Source organism: Hydra vulgaris, chromosome 15 (genome assembly GCF_038396675.1).
Source record: "Hydra vulgaris chromosome 15, alternate assembly HydraT2T_AEP".
Lineage (NCBI taxonomy): Eukaryota > Metazoa > Cnidaria > Hydrozoa > Anthoathecata > Hydridae > Hydra > Hydra vulgaris.
Genome location: NC_088934.1, coordinates 14,237,725 through 14,245,957, shown reverse-complemented (window position 1 = coordinate 14,245,957; position 8,233 = coordinate 14,237,725). Strand labels below are relative to the sequence as shown.

Genomic DNA, 8,233 nt, shown 5'->3' with positions numbered 1-8,233 from the left:
CAACGTCATTTTCCTACTTAATTGAACACAAAATCAAAAGGTGACGTATTTGTTTGATATATATTTAATATATATTTAACGTAACATTATTTGGCGAATTATTGAGTTTTTTGTTTTGATTTGTTGATGCTACACCAAACTAAGTTTGTTAAATGTAACAATGAATAGATTAGTAATGACGATAATATTTTGAAAATAGTTAACAGCACACTCTTGTTAAAGTATTGATTTTTATATTGATGAAAAATACAAAACAGTTTGCTTAACTTCAATTTAATTTCAAATTTTTATGTTTTGATTGAGATTTAATTTGTATATGAAATTTCTGATTTGTGTTCGCATTTTATATGTTGGAAACATATGTGTTTGAAAAATGAGTTAGCGACTAGCGGTGGAAAATGAGTTAGCGACTAGCGGTGGAAAATGAGGTAGCGACTAGCGCGCGACTAAGCTAGTTTTATAGCGATTTTCAAGCGATTTTTATTTTCTTATTATATTTTTTCATAACGTCTTTAACATCTTTAAAAACTCGATTTTTAGTGTTGAGTCTATTATAATTATAAGAATAATTGAACTTTAAACATTGCAATTTTCTAGTAATTTGTTGCTAGCTGTAAACTATCTACAAATCAATAGCTGGTTGATAGCTACATATCAAAATTTTTTAGACAGCGGTTTTATTCCGATATGACGCTAGCTACAATAGCCAGCGGGTCTTTAGCTTATTAAGTTAGCTGTCTTCGTAGCCAAACAGATGTCTTTATCTTTACAAATATCGAAAGCTTTTCGCTAACTTAAAAAAGCTAGCGATTGCTGTATTTATCGCTACGATTACGCAAACGATTTACGTTCTCGATTATCGTTACGATTACGCTAGCCAAATCGCTGCGTTTATCGTTACGATTATAGCTATTCGCCACCCGATTTCCAACCGGGTTATTTTTATATCCATATATTATATATATTTGTATTTTATATATCATTTTACATCATACTAAGTATCGTTGATAAAAACATCAAACATTTTTGCCTCTTTTTTAAACTTCTTTACACAATTTTGTTAAAAATATGTCAAACTGGCGACGCGTTAAATTTAAATACCTTTTAAGTAGATTACGGGTAAAATTAGAAAACTTTTAAATGCGCCTCTAACTTCAATGAAATAATGAGTATTTTTTTAACGATTTCAACAACTTCATTTTTCAATGTAATATTTTAATATAATTATTGGATTATAATTACAGGAAACCTTTTATGAAATATGGCATAAATTACTGATTATCTATAGGAAATTAACTATTAAAATACTTTTGTCACCGTTGAATGTTTTGTAAACATAGTAAATTGAATGGGGAAGTATGCGCATACCAGTTCTTAGACAACATTTCTGTATTCCTTTTAAAATCAGTGCAAAAAAAAAAAGATGTGATGCATCGAAGTTGCTAAGATAAATTACTTAACTTTCTGTCAAATAAGGATAAGCGTTCTAAAAACACCGTCGTTAAGAGATTGTAATAAAGTTTCAATAAAAAAACTTGTTCAAATTGACGTCAACGAAAAAAATTTGCATCAATTAAAGAGCATTTTAACTATTCTTAAGTTATAGAAGTTTATTTTGTTTATAACTAGTCTTAATTATTTATCACTAACAAATGTTCATACAATAATAGCAATTTGCTTTTATCTGTAATTTCATTACCAGGGGTTAAAAAGTATACGTATTTATTTTGCTGCAAAGTTGCTGGAAAAATTAAATCGATATGCTTTCTAAATTATTTGTTACTTATTTGTTAATTATTAAGAAACCATTTGTTACAAACTACTAAAGATGCATATTTTATCTATTTACTGCAAAGCAGTTCTAATGTTATACGTGTTTTTTTTTTTAAATACATTATCCGGTGGGAAATGAGCTTGCGAATTGTTAGCTAGTCGCTACCTACGGGTAAAAAAAACGCGTTTAAAACGTATAAAATACGTAGAACACGTATTTAATACATTTTAAACACAATATCTGGTTATCTTTCCACCAGGTAGGAAATTATTAATATTTAGATCATTATTTATCATAACATTTCACTTTAGATAAGTAATTACTTTTTCTGCATATGGTCTTCGTAACTAATAAAGTTGTTTACTTAGATTTTTTACTTTTTATATTTTTTTTTCGCTTATATAAAAAGAAGTATATTCCGACAAACCTCACAAAAAAAATCGCATAGAAGACCCATTAGAGAGGTTGGTGTTGCATTAGTATAATGCAAAAAGTTTTAGCGTATCAATTTAAATTCTTTATCAAAAAACGTTTTTGTTCAAAGGTTTTTGTGTATTGCCTCGTGGTGTAATTAGAGAGTTTAATTAAATATATAAATACTTTATTTTGACTGTATATTTGTTCAAATTAAATTTTCATCACAAATGAGCAATGCCATGTACCACACTAAAACATTTTCTAAAAAAAAAAAAATACATTCACACACTAATACGATTAGCGCCAAGTCAAAACAGCAACAAGAAAATACTCAAGCAATTAAATTTAAATTACTAAAATAACTTATAACAAATAATAACCAAATCAGCGAAATATCTAGTGTTTAAATCAAAAGCAAATTTTGTAATTTTTACATTTTAAATCTTACATTTATTGTATGCTTATACTAAAATCGTTAAAATGATCTTTTATTAAAATAGTTGAACTGACAAACTAGGTCTTTTGAATAACCCCGCCTATCATTTTGAATTTCTCACTTTGAATCGCCCCACATTACTTGTATGTAAATAAATCCTTTAATACAATTTTTTTTAATGTAATGACAAAAGAGCAGCTTTGGCAATTAAAAAATGTATACTTTATATGATGCATTGTTTAATTTTGAAACTATTTCATGCACGTAAAAACTGAAGAAGTCCCCATTTTACCTCATAATAAAGGTCACTTTTATCTTATGAAAATAAACATTTATAACACTTTTTCCTTATTAAAACAAACAATTATGCAGTGACTTTTACCTTAAGAAAATGAACATTTAAACGATAACATTTACAGATTTTTAAAAAATATCTAGTGTTTTTATTCGTAGTAATAATCTAATTTTACAACAACTTGCTATCATACAACCCCTAAAAACATTTGCTTTCTCGATCACCAGCACACATTTTTTTTCTGGATCTGCCATTGTTTTACGTTGCCTCTGCAACTAAGCATAGAAGACTCAGCTAGAAGATGACTTAAAAAAGAAATTAAAAAACAGTAGTAATAAATTATAAAAAGTGCGATTTCGTAAGATATTTATAAATCTGCTTGTAAATTATGAATGTACACTACTTCCTACCTATTTACAAAAAAACACATAACTAAGGAATAAATATATTGCAGTTTTTATTGACAGATTGAGTATAACGTTGAGAATAATTTGGTTCTATTAAAACTTTTAAATCAATTATCATCATCAGGAAGATTAAAAATTTCAAATTCGTTTAAGAGATGCGCTCCCGCACTTGAAAGTTGACCGCCGATATACATAAAAGCTAAAATAACAAAAGTTGCACCAATAAAACTTAGAGGTGTTCGTGCATGTTTGGGTTCATCTTTAATTGCTCCACATCGTAAGTGGGTACCTTGTGGTCTCAAGTATTGAGAATGAGTAACGTCGATGAACTTATAATAAAAAGCTGAATCTTCTTTATAGGAGTTTTCCACTAACAAAAGTCTTTGCATCTCGTTATCAATTCTTTTTACATCGTTTGATTCTAACTTTGAGTAAAAACGATTACTTTTTTGGATATATATCACGTTTGGGACTGAAATAGTTTGCTTATTGAAAGTATTTTTATCGTATTTTTTTTGAATGCCACAGTTTATTAGGGTGCACAATTTGCGTTTGACCAGAAAACGTTGCATTGAAACCATCAAAGTACAGCTATAATATTTATTTGGCTCTTCAATGTAAAGAATACAGTTTATCGACTTTAATACACTCTAAAAAAACACACTAAAAATTCTCAGTAATGCAGAATACTTGACATACTAGCTATATTTTACAGATAAAAAATGATAACAAAAACACATCATGTTTACAAATTACCATTATAACGGTAGAAAGTATCAAAAATCATCAAGTTATGTAATTTCAGAACTGTATCAGATAATTACTAATTATATATTTTAGTTAATAGTTTAATGTAATTTCTAATTATGAACGGTAGTTAAATGTAATTTCTAATTATGAACGGTAGTTAATCCTTAGCTTTTACCTTACGTAATATTCCTTACGTTAAATAATCATAGGATATTAGAAAATAATATATAATTGTTATATATATATAACTATGTAAATTTACAAACAAAAAGAAAAATTAGATTTACACAGAATACAAACAATTTGTTTGAGTTTGTTTGCAGTTAGCTAACTATTTAAAGTAAAGATTTTTAAAGTAAAATGTTTATCAAAAACAATTTCAACATTCATAATCAACTAACAAACTGGGATTCTTATCATTTTCTATCTATATTATGTCCGCATTTTTTAAGATACCAGATATATACTAAAGCTACTTTTTAAAAGTATATCGATTTCAAGTAAATCAAATACCCCTAAAAATACTTCAAAGCCGTGTTACATTTTCAAATAATCTCTCATTGAAAAACACATGGTTTGTTAGTTACAAACGTTTTATTTATTCATTGTTTCGTTTAAATTAAATTTATTGTATAGAATGTTAACTTTTTATTTTATTCCTTTTTCATAAAAGACTTATTATTTGTAATAAATAGCAAAGAACTCTTTTGGTTGCTTAAAACAACTACAGATGTTCTTACAGGTTTTTATTGTTACTCAAGATAAAACTTTTTTTTAATACGAATGATTTATTTTTTCAATTATAACTTGACTAAAATTTAAAAAAAAATAAAAAAATTAGAAATAAAGAAAACATACTATTCTAATATTATAAACATATTAAGTTGTTTTTTCCAATTCAGATTTTTATCCGTACTATATACAAAATACAGTACCCTAAATTCAATATAGTGAAAGAAAAAAAAATTTATTGATGCAGATTTTAAATTACAAATTTTTTTTTCATCCTTAGTGAAAATAGTTTTTATTCATTAATTAAAAATAACGAGCACCTCAAAGACTCAGTTAACGAGTAAATACCGACTTAATATCAAGCTACTCGAGTGTCGATTATATATAAATATCGACTTAATATCAAGTTACTCGAGTGTCGATTATATATAAATACCGACTTAATATCAAGTTACTCGAGTGTCGATTATATATAAAATCATAAGTACTTTACATGCTCAAACAAACCTCAAAACATCGATTGCTTTCTTTAAATAACGCATACCTTTCACTTTTTATTTACTATAATTGCATGCTGGAGCGTACAATTTAAAAATTGTAATGATAATAGTTTAATAGCAAAATAATAAAAACAAATAGCGGTTTTTTTTAGTTTATGTGATAGCAAATGTTTATAAAAAGATGCTCATGATTTTTTTGTAAAAAGCACCCTAAACATTCAGTAAACGAAAACCGGATACTTTAACTCACTACAAAACTACGTGTGTACACAACAAATAAGAATTTGTATTCCACACTATTTTTAAGTTAATTCTTTTATGGTGCCTATTGAGTTATTTTTTTACAGTTATTAATATAAAGTTCTTAACATTCTTCTTAACATTTCCGCTTTTTTTTTTAACACGAAGTTGTAATAAGTGATAATACATAGCGAAAATAGAGTAACAAGTTTTACAAATTTGTATTTAAATTTTAAGCTATATCCATTTACGCCAAATTGGGTAGTTTTCGTAAATTATTTTTATCCTAATCTCTTGGGCCTCACGCCTGAAAAATAAAAATCTTTCAGCGGGTCATTACGAATCTTAATAGAAAGCGATAGAACAATAACAAAGTTCTTTCTTTCCAAACTATTTATTTTTGTGACTACGTTTAACATAAACAAAATCTTTTTCCCAATATTTTTTTTTTCCATACAAAAAAAAAAAAAAAGAAAGAAATTACTCATTTTAATTAAGGTTCTTAACTGAAATTTGTAAGCTTGAGCGTAGCTTTTAAAGAATTTTTTATAAATAATTTTATTGATATGCTAAAAAGAGATTAGGTTTTCATAAGTCTTTCATAGTATGTGTAATAAAACTTATAAAGAATTACCGCTCGTATTTTTGTAAAATTTGTGTAATTCTGAATTATTGTATTTTAAATTATTTTATAGAGGAAGAAATTGCATGACGACAACTGTTATAGTCACGTATGCTAATTCGCGTAGAAGTTGCAGTACAATTGAGTTTTGTAAAATGCACTTGCATTTAAATCTGGCAAAAGGAAATATTCTTTCTAAATAGAAAAAAATTGAGTCAGCAAAATATACCAATAGTATTGTTAGTACTCATCATTACAATATAAGGTTTTGAAAAGGAATTTCAATCGGCTCAAAGATCTTGTGAAAAAGCGTTTTGAATATGTTCCTTTTAGCGAAGAAAATGAAACCCACAAAACAAAAATTTTTTTTTAATGAAATAAAAAATCTTATACCTCAAACTTCTTTTGCAAAATAAATGATTGAAAAAAAAATATTTTTTTGAAACAAATAAAAAAACTTTTTGGTAAAAAACTGCATGGTAAAATAAGATAAAAGAAAATTGGTAAAAAGTTTTCTTTCGAAATAAATGAAAAAGTTGTGTGTGTTGAATCAATTAAGGCAGCAGTTATAAAGTTCAATAAAAAGTCAAACATTTTCAGCGAAAATAAAAACAGAACTTGATGGTTGAAAAATTAGTTATGCGCCTCATTCTAATTTTTGAATAAATTTATACAAGAAAACTGTTTTGCCATCTTTGTCTAGAGATTGGATAAACCAATGGAAATGTCAAATGAATCTTTCAAGCTTCAAACAAATGTTCATAAAAAATCAAACTTAAACAACCTTACTCCACTTAGGAAACACTACTTGAAATTTTATTGGATGAAACTAACTCTAGCCATTTACAGTTGTTTGGCAATTTGTTATGGCCACTCACATTTTTATGGACACCCATTGTTATGGCTACCCGTATTTTTATGGCCACCCACATTTTTCACTAAAGTCTACTACTTTAATATTTTCATGGTATTTTATTGTTCGAGGTTATGGTTGGTTCCCGAATTTTTTTTATACTGCTAATGCTTCATTAATTCCTCAACATTGTTAATCCCCTCATTCCTATTTCACAAATCACTGACCAGATTAACACCAAGGCCCACCTGGGAGTTACATCTAAATGATGTGGTGCAATAATTACTTTTGACTGTTTTTTTCTCTTTATGAATTGAGCTTTTTTTTTGTTAACAAAGTACTTTGTCACTTATGAACACCTAAAAATATTATGCGAAGTTTGTTTAAAATATTACACGAGGTTTGTCTTTTTTTTTAATTTTGATTTAAGAAATTAGTATTACATTTAAATTAATTTAACTAATTTTCAATCATTTTTAGTTAAACTTTAGTACTTTTTTCCCATTCCAGCTTTTTTTGCATCATTTTTTGCTCCAATTTGGGTTTCTTCACTGGGCGACGTTAACTGTAACCAAGATTATGTTGGCAATGTACTATGCTTTAATGAGGTGACAAATTGGCAAATACTCCCAATTTAAAAAAATAAATTTTATTTAAATTTTTTTTTTTTTTTCTACTCTCCACTACTAAAATAGGTCTGCAACCACTACTAAAATAAGGCTACAAGCAACCACTACTGAAATAGGAGTTACTAGAAAAAAAAAAAAAAAATTAAAGAGCAGAGAAACGATTGACAGAAGATTTAAAAAATTGTAGGTTATACGAGTCAGGAAAGCATGAAGATTGGAGAGAGTTCCAAAGGGATAGAGTGCGGGAAAAAAAACTAGACAAATAAAAGTTTTTAGAGCACGCAAGGAAAGACACAGTAATAGAATGAGACTTTGCTGAATGACGAGTCAAGCAAGAATAAGTTTTAGTTGAAGGAACTAGAGATGATAGCTCCTTGAAAGCGACTATGATAGCGACTATGATAGTATGCGTAGAAATGAGAAAGAGATGCACCTTTGTATAAGTAGTATTAAGGTATGTGGATAAAATTCTATTGAATAAAAGGTTAAGTAACGCTTACATTAAAGTTTAATGGTGCTTCAAGCCAGAACGTTTACAAACAAATTTACTGTGGCAAAAAATAAAAAGCTTATTTTAA

General features: G+C 27.3%; 1 long non-coding RNA gene across 1 annotated transcript; it reads right to left on the bottom strand.

Annotated features, from left to right (window-relative positions):
* Positions 1-2,991: 2,991 nt before the first annotated feature.
* On the bottom strand, positions 2,992-5,565 carry LOC136092394 (uncharacterized). The gene is made up of 2 exons (XR_010644386.1): positions 5,356-5,565; positions 2,992-3,979 (listed from the first exon to the last, which is right to left on the bottom strand). It is a non-coding gene; the product is annotated as an uncharacterized LOC136092394 (long non-coding RNA).
* Positions 5,566-8,233: the final 2,668 nt, after the last annotated feature.